The 22538-nt window shown below is 37.1% G+C and overlaps 1 protein-coding gene across 9 annotated transcripts in view; it reads right to left on the bottom strand.

Moving 5' to 3' along the window:
* Positions 1-22538, bottom strand: part of NCOA6 (nuclear receptor coactivator 6) — a 108105-nt gene that overhangs the window by 73450 nt on the left and 12117 nt on the right. For 8 of the 9 annotated variants that reach the window (XM_042931154.1, XM_042931157.1, XM_042931159.1 and 5 more), the window contains exon 2: positions 14990-15066. The exons of the other annotated variant lie outside the window; for it this stretch is intronic. The gene's annotated coding sequence lies outside the window, so the exon portion shown is untranslated. The remainder of the gene's footprint in view (positions 1-14989; positions 15067-22538) is intronic. 9 annotated transcript variants of the gene reach the window in all.

Below are 22538 nucleotides of genomic sequence, written 5' to 3'. Positions count from 1 at the left end.
AGTATATGCCTTGAAAGAACTTCAGTAGCTCCCAACCTTGGCTACACATTATAATTATTTGAGAAACTTAAAAAAATAATTCCAGAGTCATACTATGTCTGCACTGTGGCCTGAGCTTTGGGCACTGAAACACTACCCAGGTGATTCTAATGTGCAAAGTTTAGAACCACACTTTTCATACATTATTTAATTTACCTTATATGAGGAAACTGAGTCAGGTAGGGAATGTGGTTAAGAATTTGCTCCAATGGGGTGCCTGGGTGGCTCAGTCAGTTAAGCATCTGACTCTTGATTTTGGCTCAGGTCATGCATGGTTCATGGGTTTAAACTCTGCGTTGGACTCTGCACTGATAGCTTGGAGCCTGCTTGGGATTCTCACTCTCCCTCTCTCTCTCTCTCTGCCCCACCCACACTCACTTGCATGCACTGCCTCCCTCTCAAAATTAATAAACATTAAAAAAAAAAAAAAAAAGAATTTGCTCCAAAAAAGTGATGAAGGAGAAACAAAAGCTTTTTCTTTTATTATCATAAAGTCTGGTTGTTTAATTTTTTTTTAATATAATACAAACCATATTATTTGTGTGGAAATAAAACAAACATAACTATATAGAATCTAAAATTGAACTGCAGCACCCTGTATTCCATCTTGGTTTTTTTCTACATCCTTGGAATCACTTAAACCTTTCTTAGCTTCCATGTTGTCATTTAGAAAATGATGGGCTAACATTTTCCAGATCTAGGGACACTATGACTATTTTAATCCCTGGCTATTTGACTTCAATGTTTTTGGTTTTTTTAATTTTTAAATGTTTATTTTTGAGAGAGAGAGAGAGAGAGAGCATGAGTGGGGGAGGGCAAAGAGAAAGGGAGACACAACTTTAAACTCAGTTTAACCAACTGAGCCACCCAGGTGCCCTGACTTCAATGTTAATCATACTTCCCTGAAGAACTGGAAATTATTTGGTGCAAGATCTCTAACTCTTCCTTTTTCCACTAGTGGCTATTCTCCACACTATTCTATCATCTTCCTCCTTTCAAAAAGTTAATCCAAACTGGAAATTAAAATGGAGGCTACCTCAGGGTGTCTGGGTGGCTCACTCAGTTGAGTGCCTGACTCTGGCTCAGGTCATGATCTCATGGTTCGTGGGTTCTGGCCCTGCATCAGGCTCTGCGCTGACAGCTGGGAGCCTGGAGCCTGCTTCATATTCTGTGTCTCGGTCTCTGCCCCTCCCCAACTTGTGTATGCTCGCACCTGGGTGGCTCAGTTGGTTAATGTCCGACTTTAGCTCAGGTCATGATCTCATGATTCGTGAATTCAAGCCTCTCTGACAGTGCAAAGCCTGCTTGGAATTCTCTCTCTCTCTCTCTCTCTCTTTTTCTCTCTCCTTCCCTATAAAAAATAAATTAAAAAAAAATACATTTTTCCTATTCAGCTTTATAGCCTCCATGGGAAGATAAGCTCTGAGCACAAATGAAGAGTGTGAATTCTGGGCCTCTGATACCCAACATTCAGGAAGTGTTTACAAAGGTGCAAGACCAGCCCTAGTCCAGTTACATAGTCATCAGAAGTTGGCTACTTACCATGTCTACTCCCTCACAGCCATTTTGCATAACGGCTAACCCTAACCCTATCTTTAACTTATAACCCTAACACTACCCTGATCCTTTAATTTAGGAATGGACTATTATGTTCCTTATTCTTGACATTTAACTATATCAATTATTTGGGATTATGATTGAGAGACTTTTTTCTTTCCATATTATTTTTCTATTTATTCAATGCTGCTTATTTATTGAATAAATAGCACTGAATAAACACCATCTTTTTTTGTTTGTTTATTTTTGAGAGACACCGTATGAGAAGGGGAGGTGCAGAGAGAGAGGGGGACAGAGGATCTGAAGTGGGCTCCATGCTGACACCAGAGAGCCCAAAGTAGGGCTTGAACTCACAAACAGTGAGATCATGACCCGAGCTGAAGACGGATGCTCAACCAACTGAGCCCCCCAGGTACCCCATAAATACTATTTATTAAAAAATTTTTTTTTTAATTTTTTAATGTTTATTTTTGACAGAGAGACAGAAAGACAGAGACACAGACAGAGTGGGGGAGGGGCAGAGAGAGAGGGAGACACAGAATCCGAAGCAGGCTCCAGGCTCTGAGCTGTCAGCACAGAGCCTGACGTGGGGCTCGAACTCACAGACTGGGAGATCATGACCCGAGCTGAAGTCGGACACTCAACCGACTGAGCCACCCAGGTGCCCGTAAAAAATTTTTTTTAGTGTTTATTCATTTTTGAGACACAGAGAGAACATGAGTGGGTGAGGTGCAGAGAGAGAGGGAGACACAATCAAAAGCAGGCTCCAGGATGAAGCTGTCAGGACAGAGCCCGACACAGGGCTCGAACCCACAAACAGCAAGATCATGACCTGAAGTTGGACATTTAACTGAGCCACGCAGGTACCCCAAATGCTATTTTTTAAAAAAAATAATCATTGAAAAGATCTATAAGGTATGAAATAAAGATGAACTATTACTAGTCACCATCATCTTCATCCGAGTACAATGAACAATTTTGCTAATATGCTCTGTTTTTAATTTAATGTGTTAATCCCCCCCGCCCCCATTAAAGGGTAAAGTTGAGACTAGGTCGAGGAGCATTTGTCTTTTCTAGATACCTCATATAGTAGAAACCATATAATAACTGGTCTTTTGTGACCAGCTTCTTTCACTTAGAATATTTTCAAGATATTGTAGGAAGTAACAGTATTTTTAAAAATACCAAATAACATCCCTTACCAAAAGAACCACATTTATTTATCCATTTATTCATCAGCTGATAGACATTTGGGTTGTTTCCATTTTTCACTATTATGAATAATGCTGTTATGAATATTTGTATACGAGTTTTTGTATGGACATATTTTCATTTTTCTCAGATATATATATATATATATATATATATATACACGATTACATGTACACATACATACATATTTACATACACATATACATACATATATACACACACACACTTAGGAGTAAAATTGCTGGGTCATATATTTTCTATGTTTAATCTTTTGAGGAATTTCCAAACTGTTTTACAAAGCAGTTACACCATTTTACATTCCCACCAGTAGGGCACAAGGGTTCCAACTTCTCTGCATCGCCGCCAACTTGTCATTACCTTTCTGAGTACAGCTATCCTGGTGGGTGTAAGGTGGTATCTCATGGTGCTTTTGATTTGCATTTCCCTGATGCCAAATGATGTTAAGCATATTTTCACGTTTATTTTCCATTTGCCACAATTTGGAGAAACATCCATTCAAATCTTTTGTCAATTTTTAAAACTGGGATATTTGACTCTTTATAATTGAATTGTAAATTTTTTTTGCTAACCAACTGGGCCACCCAGGCACCCACAAGAGTTCTTGGTATATACTTTTATCTTTAATATTTTATCATTCTTTTATTTTTACTGCAGTATAATTAACATACAGTGTTTTATTAGTTTCTGGTGTACAATAGATTCAATAATTCTATACATTATTCAGTGCTCCTCAAAATAAATGTACTCTTAATCTCCTTCACCTATTTCACCCATTCCCCCAACTACCTCCCCTCTGGTAACCACCAGTTTGTTCTCTATAGTTAAGAGTCTGGTGTTTCATTTGTCTTTTTTCTTTGTTCACTTGTTTTGTTTCTTAAATTCCACACGAGTGAAATCATATGGTATGTTTTTTTTCTCTGAGCTATTTACTGAGCAGTATACCGTCAAGATCCATCCACGTTGATGCAAATGGCAAGATGTCATTCTTTTTTTATGGCTGAGTAATAACTATTATATACACACACACACACACACACACACACACACACACACACACACACCTTTATCCATTCATCTATTGGGCTGCTTCCATAATTTAGCTATTGTGAATAATGCTATGATAAACACAGGGGTGCACATATCTTTTAGAATTAGCATTTTCATATTCTTTGGGTAAATACCTAAAAGTGGAATTACTGGATCATACGTGAATTCTATTTTTAATCTTTTGAGGACTGCCATTCTGTTTTCCACAATGGCTGCTCCAGATTGCATTCCTACCAACAGTGCACAAGGGTTCCTTTTTGTCTACATCCTTGCCAATACTTGTTTCTTGTTTTTTATTTTAGCCATTCTGACAGGTGTGAGGTCATATCTCATGGTTTTGATTTGTATTTTCCTGATGATGAGTGATGTTGAGATTCTTTTCATGTGTCTGCTGGACATGTGGCTGTCTTCTTTGAAGAAATGTCTGTTCATGTTTTCTGCCCATTTTTACACTGCATTATTTGGGGTTTTTTTTGTGTTGAGCTGTATAAGTTCTTTTTTTTTTTTTTTTAATGTTTTTATTTATTTCTGAGACAGAGAGAGACAGAGCATGAGCAGGGGAGGGGCAGAGAGAGAGGGAGACACAGAATCTGAAGCAGGCTCCAGGCTCTGAGCTGTCAGCACAGAGCCTGATGCGGGACTTGAACTCACAGACTGTGAGATCATGACCTGAGGTGAAGCGGACGCTTAACCGACTGAGCCACCCAGGCACCCCTATAAGTTCTTTATATATTTTGGATACTAACCTCTTATCAGATATGTTGTTTGCAATTATCTTCTCCCATTCAGTATGCTTTTTGTTTTGTTGATTGTTTCCTTTGCTGTGCAGAAGCTTTTTATTTTGATGCATTCCTAATAGTTTATTTTTGCTTTTGTTTCCCTTGCCTTAGAAGATAGATATATCTAGAAAGCTGCTGCTACATACAACTGATATCAGAGAAATTACCCCCTGTGCTGTCTTCTAGGATTTTTATGGTTTCAGGTCTCACATTTAGGTCTTTAATTCATTTTACGGTTATTTTTGTGTATAGTGAAAGAAAGTGGTCCAGTTTCATTCTTTGGCATATAGCTGTCCAGTCTTCCCACCATCATTTGTTGAAGACACTTTTTCCCATTGCATATTCTGGCCTCCTTTGCTTTAATTTAATTAACCATATAATTGTGGGTTTATTTCTGGGCTCTTTATTCTGTACTATTGTTTTATGTGTCTATTTTTGTGCCAAGACCACACTGTTTTAATTACTACAGCTTTATAGTATATCTTGAAATCTGGGATTGGATTGTGATACTTCCAGTTTTGTTCTTCTTTTTCAAGACTCTTTGGCAATCCAGGGTCTTTTGTGGTTCTACACAAATTTTAGGATTATTTGTCTAGTTCTGTGAAAAATGGCATTGGTGTTTTGACAGGGATGCATTAAATGTGTAGATTGCTTTGGGTAGTATGGACATTTTAACAATATTTGTTCTCCCAATCCATGAATATGGAATATCTTTCCGTTTGTTTGTGTCATCTTCAATTGCTTTCATCAATGTTGTTTAGTTTTCAGAATACTGGTCTTTCACCTCCTTGGTTAATTTTATTCTTTTTGGTGTAATTGTAAATGGCATTGTTTCCTTAATTTCTCTTTCTGCTACTTCATTATTAGTGTATAAAAATGCAATGGATTTCTATAGGTTAACTTTGTATCCTATGACCTTACTGAATTCATTTATCAATTCTAGAAGTTTTTCGGTGGAGTCTTGGGTTTTCTACATATAGTATCATGCCATCTTGTAAACAGTGAAAGTTCTGCTTCTTCCTTACCAATATGGATGCTTTTTATTTCTTTTTCTTGTCTGATTGCTGTGGCTAGGACTTTCAGTACTATGTTGAATAAAAGTGGTGAGAGTAGACATCCTTGCCTTGTTCCTGATCTTAGAGGAAAAGCTCTCAGTTTTTTACCATTGAGTGATTTTAGCTGTGTGCTTTTCATACGTGGCCTTTATAATATTGAGGCATGTTCCCTTTAATCCTACTTTTTGAGAGTTTTTACCAAAAATGGATGTTATACTTCATCAAATGCTTCTTCTGCATCTACTGAAATGATCATATGGTTATCCCTTCTCTTGCTGATATGATGTATCACAGTGAGTGATTTACAAATACTGAACCACTCTTGCATCTCAGGAATAAATCCCACTTACTTGTGGTGAATGAATTTTTAAATATATTGTTGGATTTGGTTTGCTAATATTTTTTTTAGGTAATCTCTAGACCCAACGTGAGACTTGAACTCACAACCCTGAGATCAAGAGTCATATACTCTTCTAACTGAGCCAGCCAAGCACCCCTGCTAATACTTTGTGAAGGACTTTTGCATCTATGTTCATCAGAGATACTGGCTTGTAATTCTTTTTTTGTACCGTCTTTATCTGGCTTTGGGGTCAGAGTAATGCTAGCCTCATAGAATGAATTTGGAAGTTTTCCTTCCTCTTACATGTTTTGGAATAGTTTGAGAAGAGTATGTATCAACTTTTCTTTAAATGTTTAGTAGAATTCACCTGTGAAGACATCGGATCCCAGAATTTTGTTTGTTGGGAGTTGATTCCTGATTCTATTTCATTGCTGGTAATCAGTCTGTTCAAATTTTCTATTTCTTTCTGATTCAATTTTGGAAAGTTATATGTTTCTAGGAATTTATCCACTTTTTCTAGGTTGCCCAGTTTGTTGGCACATAATTTTTCATAATATTCTCATAATCCTTTGTATTTCTGTGGTGTCAGTTGTTATTGCTCCTCTTTCATCTTTGATTTTGCTTATTTGAGTCCTCTCTCTCTCTCTGCTTTTATTTTTGATGAGTCTGGGTAAAGATTTTTCAATTTTGTTATTTTTTCAGAGTCAGTTCCTGGTTTCATTAACCTATTTTACTGGGTTTTTTTTTTTTTTTTTTTTTTTTAGTTTCTATTTCATTTATTTCTGTTTTAATCTTTATTATTTCCTTCCTTCTACTGGTTTTGGGTGTGTTTGTTCTTTCTCCAGTTCTTTTGGGGATAAGGCTAGGTTGCTTATTTCGGATTTTTCTTGCTTCTTGCAGCAGGCTTTTATTGCTATAAATTTCCTTCTTAGAACAGTTTTTGCTGCATCCCAAAGATTTTGAACCCTTGTATTTTCATTTTCATTTCTCTCCATGTATTATTTTATTTCCTCTTTGATATCTTGGTTGACACATTCATTGTTTGGTAGCATGTTATTTAACTCTATGCACTTGTGTTGTTTCTAGATTTTTTTCTTATGACTCATTTCTAGTTTCACAGCATTGTGGTCAGAAAAGATGCATGGTAAGGTGCCTGGGTGGCTCAGTTGGTTAAGTGTCCAACTTCAGTTCAGGTCATGATCTCGTGTTTCATGGGTTCAAGCCCCATGTTGGGCTCTGTGCTGATAGCTCAGAGCCTGAAGTCTGCTTCAGGTTTTCTATCTGACCCTCTCTCTTTGCCCCTCCCTCACTCGCACTCTGATTCTCTGTCTCTCTCTCAAAAATAAGCATTAAAAATAAATAAATAGGGGCGCCTGGGTGGCTCAGTCGGTTAAGCGGCCGACTTCGGCTCAGGTCATGATCTCACGGTCTGTGAGTTCAAGCCCCGCATCGGGCTCTGTGCTGACAGCTCAGAGCCTGGAGCCTGTTTCAAATTCTGTGTCTCCCTCTCTCTCTGACCCTGCCCCGTTCATGCTGTCTCTCCCTGTCTCAAAAATAAATAAACGTTAAAAAAAAATAATAATAAATAAATAAATAAATAAATAAATAAATATGAAACTATATAAAGGTGTATTCATTATTTCAATTGTCTTGTCTTTCTTAATATTTAATTTCTTAAATATGTTTATGCACACATAGGGGAAAAGACAAAGGAAACTCAATAATAAGACATAATGCAATGAAAAATGGACAAAAGATTTGAAGAGACACTTTACAACAAGCACATAAAAAGATACTCAACACTATCAGTCATCAGGAAAATGAAAATTAAAGCGACAAATAACACACCTACACTAATGGTTAAAATTAAAAAGAATAAGTATCAAATGTTGGCAAGGATGCAGAGCAACTGGAACTCCCATAGTGGTGGGACTATAAAAACGTACAAACAATTTGGCAGTTTCTTTTAAAGTTAAGCATTTATTTATCATAAGACCCAGCAATCTAACTCCTAGATATTTATCCTGAATAAAAACATGTCTATACAAAGACTTCCTATGAAGGTTAATAGCAACTCTATCTATAACAGCCCGAAACTGAAAGTAAACTGGACACAGCCCAAATATCCATCAATCAGTAAATGGATAAATTGTAGTGTAGCCATACAGTGGAATACTGCCCAACAATAAAAAGGATCAACTACTGTAAAGGTTATCTACCAGTCAAGGGAGGGGATTTTGTCCCCTAGTGTATAGGTGGCAATGTATGGAGACATTTTTGATTGTTACAATCAAAGGAAGGGAGGAGAATGCTATGGGCATCTAATGGATAGAGGTCAGGGATGCTACTAAATATCCTGCAATACACAGGACAGTCTGCAAAACAAATTATCCAGCCCAAAATGTCCATAGTGCCAAGGCTGAAAAACTCTGAATTACTGAAATATGCAACAGGGATGAATCTCAAAAACATGGTGATCAAAAGAATCCAAACATTTCTATGACATTTTACAACAGGCAAAATGAACCCACAACAATAGAAATCTGATGGGTACTTCCTAGGACTGGGATGGGGACTGATTAAACAGGGGCACAAGGTAACTTTGGAGTGAAAATGTTCTACATCTTCTTGATTGTTAGGATATAGGCATCCGACAGAATACAAACTATACATTTAAAATGAGTGTATTTTATTGTATGTAGAGTATACTTGTAAGATTGGTAAAAAATAAATAAATAAATTGTTTAAGGTGGGTGAAAGGTACATACGGTTCATGATAGCATTCTACTTTTGTATCTGTCTCAATTTCCATAATAAAATGTTTTTTTAAATAAGCTATAAACACTAAATGATTCAGGAAGAAGCCTTAATTAAATCTCTTAACAACAATAAAAAATATTCAAGGGGCACCTGGGTGGCTTAGTTGGTAGAGTGTCCAACTCTTGATTTCAGCCCAGGTCATGATCCCAGGGTTGTGGGATCAAGCCCCCATCGTGGGATCAAGCCCCATGTTGGGCTCCGTGTTGGGTGTGGAGTCTGCTTAGGATTCTCTCTTCCTCTCCCACTGCCCCTCCCTAGCTCGAGTGCTTGCTCTCTTTCTCAAAAATAAAATAAAATAAAATAAAAACAAAAACAACTCAGATAAAAAACTTACTGTGAGAGTGACCTTTATGTCTCTCTTCGTGAAGGGGAGAGAGGCTGATGTGAAAGACAGAAGGAAGAAAGAGATACAGTTTGATACAGGAAAGATGAAGAAAATTTCACAAGCTACTTTTTCCCCTTGGTCCATCTGGACCCAACCTGCCACTAAACCATGCCTTCTGTGGGAGATATACTTCTAAGATGGCCATCAATTATTCCAGCATCTAGTATTCACATCCTTGTGTAATCTCCTCCCCATGAGTGGGCTAGCCTAGTGACTTCTAACCAACAGATGCTGGTGACAGGATGTCACTTCCATGATTATGTTAAAAAGATGTGACTTCTATTTTTCTGGAAGACTCTATTTATTGCCCTCTCAGTGTGCTATATTGGAGCAGCCTCCAGTTAACAGCCAGTGAGAAACCAAGGTCCTTACGGAAGGATAATACCTAAAGATCATAAAGGCCATCCATATATGAAAGATCCACTGTTAATATCATCCTCAATGGGGAAAAACTGAGAGCTTTCCCCCTAAGGTCAGGAACACAATAAGGATGCCCACTCTTACCACTGTTATTCAACATAGTGTTGGAAGTCCTAAACTTAGCAATCAGACAACACAAAGAAATAAAAGGGATCTGGGGCACCTGGGGGGCTCAGTCAATTGGGCGTCTGACTTCGGCTCAGGTCATATCTCAGGGTTCATGGGTTTGAGCCCTGCATCAGGCTCTGTGCTAACAGCTCAGAGCCTGGAGCCTGCTTCATATTCTGTGTCTCCCTCTCTCTCTGTCCCTTCCCCACTCCTGCTCTGTCTCTCAAAAATAAATAAACATTAAAGAAAAATTTTTTTAAAGAAATAAAAGGGATCCAAATTAGCAAGGAGGAAGTCAAACTTTCACTCTTCGCAGACGACATGATAATCTATGTGGAAAACCCAAAAGACTCCACCAAAAAACTGCTAGGACTGATACTTGAATTCAGCAAAGTTGCAGGATATCAAAGCAATGTACAGAAATTGGTTGCATTTCTATACACCAATAATGAAGCAACAGAAGGAGAAATCAAGGAATTGATCCCATTTACAATTGCACTAAAAGCTATAAAATACCTAGGAATAAACCTAACCAAAGAGGTGAAAAATCTATACACTGAAAACTACAGAAAGTTTATGAAAGAAATTGAAGAAGATGCAAGAAAATGGAAAAAGATTCCATGCTCCTGGATAGGAAGAATATTGTTAAAATGTCAATACTACCCAAAGTAATCTACATATTCAATGCAATCCCTATCAAAATAACACCAGCATTCTTCACAGAGCTAGAACAAACAATCCTAAAATTTGTATGGAACCATAGAAGACCCCGAACAGCCAAAGCAATCCCAAAAAAGAAACCCAAAGCTGGAGGCATCACAATTCCAGACTTCAAGCTGTATTGCAAAGCTGTAATCATCAAGACAGTATGGTAGTGGCACAGAAACAGACACATAGATCAATGGAACAGAACAGAGAACCCAGAAATGGACCCACAAATGTACTGCCAACTAATCTTTGACAAATCAGCAAAGAATATCCAATGGAAAAAAGACAGTCTCTTCAGCAAATGGTGTTGAGAAAACTGGACAGTGATAGGCAGAAGAATGAACCTGGACCACTTTCTTATACCATACACAAAAATAAACTCAAAATGGATGAAAGACCTAAACATAAGACAGGAAGCCATCAAAATCCTAGAGGAGAAAACAGGCAACAACCTCTTTGACCTTGGCCACAGCAACTTTACTTGACATGTCTTCAGAGGCGAGGGAAACAAAAGCAAAAATGAACTACTAGGATCTCATCAAGATAAAAAGCTTCTGCACAGAGAAGAAAATAATCAGCAAAACTAAAAGGCAACCAACAGAATGGGAGAAGATATTTGCAAATGACATATCAGATAAAGGGTTAGTATCCAAAATCTATAAAGAACATATCAAACTCACACCCAAAAAACAAATAATCCAGTGAAGAAATGGGCAAAAGACATGAATAGAAACTTTTCCAAACAAGACATCCAGATGGCTAACAGACACATGAAAAAATGCTCAACATCACTCATCATCAGGGAAATACAAATCAAAACCACCATGAGATACCACCCCACATATGTCAGAATGGCTAACATTAACAACTCAGGCAACAACAGATGCTGGCAAGGATGTGGAGAAAGAGGTACCCTCTTGCACTGCTGATGGGAATGCAAACTGGTGTAGCCACTCTGGAAAACAGTATGGAGGTTCCCCCCAAAATTAAAAATAGAACTATTCTATGACCCAGCAATTGCACTACTAGGTATTTATCCAAAGGATAAAGAAGTGCTGATCTGAAGAGGCACATGCACCCTAATGTTTACAGCAGCACTATCAACAATAGCCAAAGTATGGAAAGAGCCCAAATGTTCATCAACTGATGAATGGATAAAGAAGATGTGGTATATATACACAATGGAATGTTACTTGGGGATTAAAAAGAATGAAATCTTGCCAGTTGCAACAATGTGGATGGAACAATGTGTATTATGCCAAGCAAAGTAAGTCAGAGAAAGATAAATATCATATGACTTCACTCATATGTGAAATTTAGGATACAAAACTGATGAACATAAGGGATGGGGAGCAAAAATAATATAAAAACAGAGACAAACCATAAGAGACTCTTAAACACAGAGAACAAACTAAGGTTTGCTGGCGTGCTGTTAAGTGGGGGGAAGGGCTAAAAGGGTGAGGGGTATTAAGGAGGAAGGACACTTGTTGGGATGAGCACTGGGTGTTATATGTAAGTCATGAATCACTAAATTCTATTCCTGAAAATAAACAAATAGATAGTCTGAGAACACAGGGAAAAAAAAGAAAAGAAAAGAAAAAAGAAATCAAGGTCCTTAATTCAACATCCCTTGAAGAAGTGAATTCCACCAACAACCAAGTGAACTTAGAAGCAGTTCCTTCTTCAGTCAAGCACTGAGATGAGACTCCAGCCCTGGCTGACACCTTGACTGCTGCCTCTGAGAGACCCTGACACAGAGGACTCACCTAAGCTGTACCCAGATTCCTGACCCATGGAAATTGTGCCACAATAAATATCTGTTGTTTTAAGCTGCTAAATTTGTGGTAATTTATTATGCAACAATAGATAACTAATGGACTCTCCCTGGAAATCCTACTGAATATTCACCTCCTTTAAAACTTTTTGGCAGTTTCTGGGGCACCTGGGTGGCTCAGTTGGTTGGATGACCGACTTTAGCTCAGATCATGATCTCACAGTCTGTGAGTTCAAGCCCCACATCGGGCTCTTGCTGACAGCTCGGAGCCTGTAGCCCGCTTCGGATTCTGTGTGTCCCTCTCTCTCTGCCCCTCCCCCACTCACACTCTGTCTCTCTCTCAAAAATAAAAATATACAAAAATAAATAAAAATTTTTTAAAAAGTTAAAAAAAAACTTTTTGGCAGTTTCTTTTAAAAGTTAGTATGCCATATATGCCATACAACCCAGCAATCCCATTGCAAGGGATTTACCCAACAATAAATAAAAATATGTCTACACAAAGACTTGCAAAAATGCTTGTAGCAGGGCGCCTGGGTGGTTCAGTGAGTTGAACCTCCAACTCTTGATTTTGGCTCAGGTCATAATTCCAGGGTCAAGGGATCGAGCCCCACATCAGGCTCCTTGCTGAATGTGGAGCCTGCTTAAGATTCTCCCTCTCTCTCTCTCTCTCTCTCTCTCTCTCCCTCTGCCCCTCTCCCCCTCTCCCCTGGTCACACTCTATCTCTATAAAAAAATAAAATTAAAATTAAAAAACATTTATAGCAACTTTATTCACAGTCATCAAAACTGGAACTAACCCAAATATCCATCACAAGTGAACAGATAAACATGTTATATCCATATAAGACAATAATCGGCATCAAAAAGGAACAAACTACTGATACATGCAACAACACAGATAAATAATGAAACTATGCTAAGGGAGGGGCGCCTGGATGGCTCCTCCATGAAGCGTCCCACTTCAGTTCAGGTCATGATCTCACAGTTTGTGAGTTCGAGCCCCATGTCGTCATCGTTGTCGTCAGGCTCTGTGCTGACAGCTCAGACCCTGGAGCCTGCTTCAGATTCTGTATCTGCCTCTCTCTCTCTGCCCCTCCCCCGCTCATGGTCGCGCGTGTGTGTGCACGCGCTCTCTCATAAACATTTTAAAAAAATTAAAAATGCATGTAGGTAAAAAGTAAATAAAACGGATGCAGGTGATTGTATGCAAATTTACCTCATTAAGGTAACTTAAAAAAAAAAAATCACCTTCTTTGTCAAGCCTTCTTTAATTACATCTAATGCAGCTGATTCCATTATTCTACCCTAGCTCTCAAACAGTATTCTACAGATAAATTACCCAAACTGCAGAAAATACAGTTTTTTTTTAATTTTACAGTAGCTAAAACTTACAGGACACTATTATATACCAGGCATTGTTCTAAGTACTTTGCATTATCAATTCAATTAGTTCCCCCAACAATTCCATGAAATAGATTCAATTACCCCCGTTTTACAAATGAGGAAACTTAGGCACAGAGAAGTAACTTGCTTAAGGTCATACAGCTAGTAAGTGACAGAGCCATTATTCAAGTCTAGGCAGGCTGGGCTCTTCACAACCACCTCCCTCTCTATCTCAGACCATTGGTGTATTAGGTAAAAGGATACTCTCAGCTCACTAGAGACTGACAGGTTCATTCACTCATTCAACAAATATTTAGGCATGCAATATATGCCAGACATTGTTCTAAATGCTAAGGATACGATAATGAAGAAAAATACAGACATGCTACCTGCTTTTATGGGGCTTATATTCTAGCAAGAACCTAGATTTAAAGCACTAGATTCCTAAATCAAAATATTTATACTCTTATTTATGTATTTATCCAAACATTTATGCAAAAAAAAAGTCACAAGTTACAATAGTGGCCAGGTCTGCTTTAACTGGCTAGATCTGTGGTTCCCAAACTTGTCAAATTTTAGGATCACCTGGGGATCTTTTAAAAATACCAAAACCTAAGCCAGGTGCCCAAGCCAATTAAATCACAATGGAGTGGGGAGCAGGGAAGGAAGGGAGACACAGGCATCAATAGTTTGCCAAGTTCCATAGGTGATTTCAATGTGAAGACAAGTTTGGGAAATCACTAAGCTATGGTTTTCATCTGTCTAAATGATACAGTTCATTCATGGTTAGAGAGACGCAGATGAATAAGAAAAGAATAAACCAAAACTCTATACACTTGCCTTCCTCTGAATCAAAGATTTGCAAGGTACCTTTTTTTCTTTTCAATGTTATGAATTCTGAAAACATGAGAAAGACAACCAAATAAATATTTTCCTTCTTGGATTTACTCATGCCTCCATTCCCCTCCAGAATCATAGACAACTGAGACATTCACCTTTTTACCTTTTCTTAGTACCTTCCATGAAATCAATAAAGAATTCTGCCATATTCCATATTTTCAACATAACTGAAAAAGATAAGACTCACTTGCTTTTCTATTAAGAAAGTGTTTTTCTAATAAGCAGATCTCATTTAATTCTGTTGCTTTGGGTCCAATTCACATGTCAAACACAGCTTATCAAACTAAAATTCCCCACTGACATGGAGATCAAATGCCTTCTTTTTAAAAAAGTAAACTCTATTTCTAAATCAATCCTTTTCTTATGTTGAAACCAAGTTTTTGTTTTTTTTTTTAATAAATCAAGATTGCATTTGTATTCTATATATAAACAACAGACCTGTTTAAGAACTCTCTGACCACTCTCAGAAAAGATAATAGATGTTCAGTAGGACCCCTCTCCATTCCATCCAGGACCTAGACAGAAAAGGGCAGAGAGGAAGAAGAGAAACATCAGAAGAAAAGACTAAATTGTATAAGCCCAATAAGCCTATTCAAAGTAAAATTTTTGTGACTGGCCAAATTCCTTCTTTCTATCACTGTTTCTGGTAATTTCACTCTAGAAAGTGTTGTTAAAAGACATGAGATTATCTGGGAATGCAAGCTGGTGCAGCCACTCTGGAAAACAGTACGGAGGTTCCTCCAAAAACTAAAAATAGAACTACCCTACGACCCAGCAATTGCACTGCTAGGTATTTATCCACAGCATACAGGTGTGCTGTTTCGAAGGGACACAGGCACCCCCATGTTTATAGCAGCACTATCAACAATAGCCAAAGTATGGAAAGAGCCCAAATGTCCATTGATGGATGAATGGATAAAGAAAATGTGGTATATATATACATATATATATATATATATATGTATATATATACACACACACACACACACACACACACACACACACAACGGAGTATTACTTGGCAATCAAAAATGAAATCTTGCCATTTGTAATTACGTGGATGGAACTGGAGGGTATTACGCTAAGTGAAATTAGAGAAAGACAAAAATCATATGACTTCACTCATATGAGGACTTTAAAAGACAAAACAGATAAACATAAGGGAAGGGAAACAAAAATACAAAAACAGGGAGGGGGACAAAACAGAAGAGACTCATAAATATGGAGAACAAACAGGGTTACTGGAGGGGTTGTGGGAGGGGGGATGGGCTAAATGGGTAAGGAGCATTAAGGAATCTACTCCTGAAATCATTGTTTCATTATATGCTAACTAATTTGGATGTAAATTTAAAAAAATAAAAAATTAAATTAAAAACACACACATGAGATTACCTATAGTCTCAAATCCAGTGTAATTTTTTTAAAGGAAAGCTTTCGTAATAATTAAGAAAGCTTTTTCAAAATACATCAATAGTGGTTATGCAAGTGTGTTCATTTTACAATTCATTATCCTTATGATTTGTGCACTTCGCATTGTGTGTGCTATACTTGAGTTAACAAATATTAAGAACAGATATATCTGTACTGGGCAGAACCCTTGAAGGATTCTAATGAAGTAAGTAGCAGAAACAGTCCCACAAAGGTTACATGATTTGCCCAAGATCTTCCATGTAGTTAGCTACACACTTAGTCTTTCTTGTCACTTTCCTACTCTTTGTTGTAAAACTGTAAATGTTCTGATAATAATATACTTTTTAATTTAACATTATTCTCTTACTTACACTATGAAAAATTTTTATTACAAATAACAACGCAGGGGTGCCTGGGTGGCTCAGTTGGTCAAGCGTCCAAGCATCCGACTTCAGCTCAGGTCTTTGTAGTCTGTGAGTTTGGCCCCACAGTCAGGCTTGCTGCTGTCAGTGCAGAGCCCGCTTTGGATCCTCTGTCCCCCTTTCTCTTTGTCCCTCCCCCGCTTCACACTCTCTCTCTCAAAAATAAATATTTTAAAAAAGTGACAATGCAAAACCAAACAAGGAAACAAAAAAATGGAAAATACAGACGTCCTGGTTCACAACTTGTGCACCATCACAGGTGCTGCACTATCCACATAAGGAAATTAAATAAAGCCTAATGCCCATGCAATGATTTCCTAACTGCAGAATCCATTTTTAATAATATTTTCAATACAAATGTCAAATGATTACTAGTAAAATTAACTAGGTATAGCTTGAGAAAAGACATTAGCATTATTTTATGATAGTGAAACCCAGGGTGACAGAATGGAAAGAGGGCTGGGCTAAGCATGGCAGGGTAAGTGTGCCTCAAATTCTAGTAGTAACCTTCCCTTGTATGACTGGCAGGATATAATCTCTCTGGACCTAAGATTTCTAAACTATAAAATGAGAAGATGGATCACTAAGCTAAAGCTGAACAGAATCTTGAGCTCCTTCCAGGTTTAAGAAAACTCAAGGACTATTTACCAAGAAATTTAATTATTATTCTATATGCTTTCACTTTAACCAATGAATATCTCTATTTGAATGTTTTAAATAGCTTTGTAATGGGGGTGGGACGGGTGGGCAAAATGGGTGAAGGGGAGTGGGAGGTACAGGTTTCCAGTTATGGAATGAATAAGTCATGGAGATGAAAGGTACACCATAAGGAATATAGTCAATGGTATTGTAATAGAGTTTTATGGTGACAGATGGCTACTACACTTGTGGTAAACATGGCACAGCATATAGAGTTGTCAAATCACTGTGCTGTACACCTGAAACTAATATCACATTGTGTGTCAACTATACTCCAATTAAAAAAATAAACAGCTCTGTAAAATAAGAATCCTAGACTTCTTCTGGATTCTGCCTCATAAACACAAGCATATCTTCAGCTTGTGCCAAATATAAATCTTCCAGATTTGTTGTCTAGGTGCAAGACCCTTCCTTCTCAAAGATGGCTAGTAATAACACCCTCAATACTTTACCAAGAGACTCTTCTGCATGAGTTTTTTTAACTTAATATTTTGAAATCATTTCAAACTTACAGACCATGAGTTATTTCCTTTTTTTTTTCCTTTTTATTTTTAAGTAATCTCTATACCCAACGCAGGGCTCAACCTCACAACCTCGAGATCATGAGTTGCACACTCTACCAACTGAGCCAGCCACGTTCCCCCATGAGTTATTTTTTAAATAGAAAATATGTGTAGAGAAGTCCCTCATAATTTCTAATCTATAATTTGAATACTTTCAATGGATGCATTTATTCAACTATCCTTTAGCAACCGCTTACTATGTACCAGGTAAGGTAGGTATTTTCTTGCTCCCAAAGTTACTATAGAAGAAACAAAAATTCTGTATAATGAGAAATTTAAAGAACATTTTTATGAATGCCTAAATCTGGATATTATACTTATAAGTACTTAAAATTAAGTTGGCCTGTTAACCACACAGACCTAAATGTTTCAGGATAATTTATTAGGCATTTAAAAAGTATCTGAATAAACAGTTAAATGTGAACTGTCAAAAAACATTTGCCTTGGCATAACTAAAGATCCAATCCCATCCTCCCCATACCTCGTGAATCTGTTATAAAACTTTTACATGCTTCCTGTTTCTAAGTCCAGGGCTCCCATGGGAAAATTTATGCAAACCTCCAGTCAAATCATAGAAATTTATGAGACTGACACGCTATCTACTGCATAAATGAGGCACCTCAAATCATAAAAACTTAGTACCCTGAAAGGATCCACAAAATGCCTGTCAAAGAGACTGGCATTTCAATACTGTAGCAACAACTGGTTTGCTCCTAGTAGGCATAATAGACAACTTAAGAGATTAGGGAATATTAACATTAATTTTTAAACTTCAATTCTGACAGTGTAATATAAGAAGCAAAAGATGAATCTGTGAAATATGAAATTTGAGATTCCTAGAACTCATTCTAACACAAATATAGTTAAGTTAATTGAGCACAATATAAACCAACAAAATAAGTCAGAGGCTCAAAGAGATTCTCCCCATATTGTTAGATGCCATGATAGGTGGATAATGTAAAATTTAGAGAAAAACTACTTTCTATATCATGTTCTAACAATGAATACCACTGTGTCCTTTTAGGCCTAATAAAGCTGTAGTAAAAAAATAACACAGGTTTAGAGTACTAGTCTTTTAATCCATGTTCTAAAATACAAATGACATTGAAAAGTTGATCAAAGGGGCACCTGGGTGGCTTAGTCGGTTGGGCGTCCGACTTCAGCTCAGGTCATAATCTCACGTTCCGTGAGTTCGAGCCCCGCGTCGGGCTCTGTGCTGACGGCTGAGAGCCTAGAGCCTGTTTCAGATTCTGTGTCTCCCTCTCTCTGACCCTCCCCCGTTCATGCTCTGTCTCTCTCTGTCTCAAAAATAAATAAAAACATTAAAAATATTAAAAAAAAAAAGTTGATCAAATCCTACAATACAGGAACTACTAAAAAATTCTCTAAAAATTACTTGATGAGAATCTTAGCGTATGAACTAGAGAGCCCTTGGCAATCATCTAGTCCAATATCCTGATGGAAAATTGAGGCCTGAGTGAATAATTTGAAGCTTCTTAGTCAGAAGTAGGAAAGTCTTTCATTTCATATGTGACACTTCCTTACAAAAAAAAAAGTTCACTGTAAAAGCACTAGAAAAGTATGTTGTAATAATAATAACGAATGTAGTCTTGCCATAAGACGGAAGACGACTTTAAAGAACCATGGCTTTTTTTCCCCCTCTATTAAGTTTCCAATAGAATTAAATCAGAAGATCTGGGCTCTAAGTTACAGAAGTCCTTAAGCAATCAATCTAAGAGTCTACCAGTGTTGGGGCACTGGGGTGGCTCAGTCAGTTAAGCGTCCGACTTCGGCTCAGGTCATGATCTCTCAGTTTCTGTGTTCGAGCCCCACGTCGGGCTCTGTGCTGACAGCCTGGAGCTTGCTTTGGATTCTGTGTCTCACCCTCTCTCTGCCCCTCCCATGTTCATGCTGTCTCTCTCTGTCTCTCAATAATAAATAAACGTTAAAAATTTTTTTTTTTTTTTTAAAGAGTCTACCAGTGTTTCTTCTCCTCTATGGTCTTACATTCATAATGAGAGTGTTGCGTGTTGTCAAACTTTTTTCTTTCTTTTCTTCTTTCTTTTTTGTTTTATGCTCTGCAAATTGTCACTTTATTTTTTTTAATGTTTGTTTATTTTTGAGAGAGAGAGAGAGAGTCAGAGTGCAAGTGGGGGAGAGGTAGAGGCAGGAGGGAGAGATAGAATCTGAAGCAAGCTCCTGGCTCTGAGCTATCAGCACAGAGCCTGATGCAGGGCTCAAACCCACTAATTTTGAGATCATGTCCTGAGCCAAAGTCAGATGCTTAACCAACTGAGCCACCCAGGCACCCCTCAAATTGTTACTTTTATTTATTTATTTTTTATTATTATGTTCATTTATTTTGAGAGAAAGAGACACACACACGCACACACACGCACACACACACACACAGTGCGCACACACACACACACAGTGCGTGCGGGGAAGGGGCAGAGAGAGAGGGAGACAGAGTATCCAGAGCAGGCTCCAGGATCTGAGCTGTCAGCACAGAGCCCAACACGGGGCTCGAACTCACGAGTGTGAGATCATGACCTGAGTCGAAGCCGGACGCTCAACCGACCAAGCCCCCCAGGTGCCCCAAATTGTCACGTTTAAAATCAAACACTGAAATCCTAAGATCGGCTTTTAAATTCTGTAGTTACCATTTCATCATTACTGATGACCCAGATATAATCATTTAGCAAACCTATAGACAGAACTGTAGGTGAATACACTATTACTAATATTTTCAATCACAGGTATAGCATTCAAAGTAGCCACATTGGGCTCTGCACTGACAGCATGGAGCCTACTTGGGATTCTCTCCCTCTCCTTCTCTCTTCCTCCCCCACTTGTGCTCTCTCTCTCTCTAAATAAATAAACTTAAAAAATTTTTTTTTAATTAAAAAACATATAGAAATAAAATAAAAATTCATTAGTGGGGTAGTGATGAGCAAGACATGAATCCAGGAGTAATTAGAGAAAAAGTCTGACAGACATGAACAGGTAAAAATTAAAATAGTCTATGTGTCAAAAGAAACCACAAAGTCAAAAGCCAACTGATAGACTGGGATAATTGTACCATGTGACAAAAAAGGGTTAATATTCTAAATACACAAAAGTGCCAGCAAGTTGATTAAAAAGTAAAAAATTAACAACCCAAGAGAAAAATAAGTAAAGAATTGGTAAAGGGAATCTGTAGAATATGGAATACAAATGTCCAATGAATGTATACAATGTATTAATGGTCAGGGAAATGAAAATAAAAATAAGAAAACTCTTTTCACCCAGCTGACTGGCAAAGACTAAAAAGATACCTAATATCCAGTGCCAGTGAGAATAAGAAATGCAACAACCTTTATGGAAAATAACCTGGCAGTTCATAATACTGAAATAAGCTTATCTTTTAGCCCATGTTTGGGATTTATCCTACAGAAGTAAAAGCTCCATTTCTTAAAGATGTATGCACAAGGATGTTCACAGTTTGTGATGGGGAAAATAAAATCAGAAACAACCTGATGACACTTCAGAAACCTGCATAAATGAAATATTATGCAGCTAGAAAAAAGTGAATTTGATATCTGTTTAATGACATAGAATTAAATGTATATCCTAAAAAGTAAAAAAATAAACAGAATTTGTAGAATAATGTGTATGGCATCATGATAATCTTACTAAGAGAGAAAATGCCATGTTGGGCATTTAAAAAGTTGTGGTTTGAAAGGAAAATCCTATTTGAGTATAATTCATAACAGGAAAGAATTAAGAAAAATATCTGTAATAGGAAAAGGAATAACAATTTAAAATTGATAAAAATGGGTGTATAAAAAAGACCACCAAATGAAACACTCACAGAATAAGAAATAAATTCTGGGTGCTTTTTGGGTGGGTATGGAAAAACAAATGTAAATCCAACTTTTATAAATTTGAGATTTACCTCCATTTCAAAAAGAAAAATAAAAGAAATTTTTGATTCAAGAGTTTATGTTTTTTAGATTTGTCTGCTTGGAATGTTTTTTTTTTTTAAAAAGGAAACATGACTCATCACAAAATCTTGTCAAACAAATGCCCCCTATTATATATTTGAAATCTGTATCTTTTTTTTTGGTTATATTGGATTTCAGCTATATTTTGAAACTTGAAATTTATCTATCATAACAATGCATTATTTGTTATACTGAATACAATTTTTAAATACACAGTACAAACTTAAAAGGATAATACCAAATCTACATGGAACAAATGGTCAAATGATAAAGAAAACTAACTCAAAGAAGTTAAAAAAAATACCCATCATTGATAAAAGTAAAAAATATATTTGCTAGTCACAGAAGAAAAAGGGCAATTTCATAATCGAGAGATATGGAAGTCACAACCTTAAACCTCTGATCAAAGTTATCAACAATGGGACAACTAGACATTTGTGTAGCTTGTAATATGATGCCTTGTGAGGAATATTTAGGTATTTTTGCCAAAATGTTCAGCTCAGATCTGGTCTTCAAACCTTCCAGTTTAGGGAAATATAAGGAACAAATGTCACAAAGAAAACAATCAGATAAATCCAGAATGTGGAGCATTAAACAAAACTGCTCTGGTGTCAACAAATCAATGCCATGAACAAAACAAAACAAAAAAAACAAAAGGTGAGGAAGCAGACAAGGAATGGCAACTATTCCAGATTTGTAAAATACTACATCTACATAAATAGATGCAAATGTAGTGCGTGGTCCTTTGAACAAGTCAGCTATAAAAAGTCGTTTTGGAGACAAGGAGGGAAACAAATACAGACTCAATGTTAGATAACATTAAGGAATTATTGATAATTTGTTAGGTGTGATAAAGGTACTGTATGCGAAGAATGTATTTGTAAGAGATGCATGCTAAAATGTTTAA

This window comes from Panthera leo, chromosome A3 (genome assembly GCF_018350215.1).
Source record: "Panthera leo isolate Ple1 chromosome A3, P.leo_Ple1_pat1.1, whole genome shotgun sequence".
In the NCBI taxonomy this organism is placed as follows: Eukaryota; Metazoa; Chordata; class Mammalia; order Carnivora; family Felidae; genus Panthera; species Panthera leo.
The sequence above is the reverse complement of the archived record's forward strand: the minus strand, read 5'-3'. Positions and strand labels throughout refer to the sequence as shown.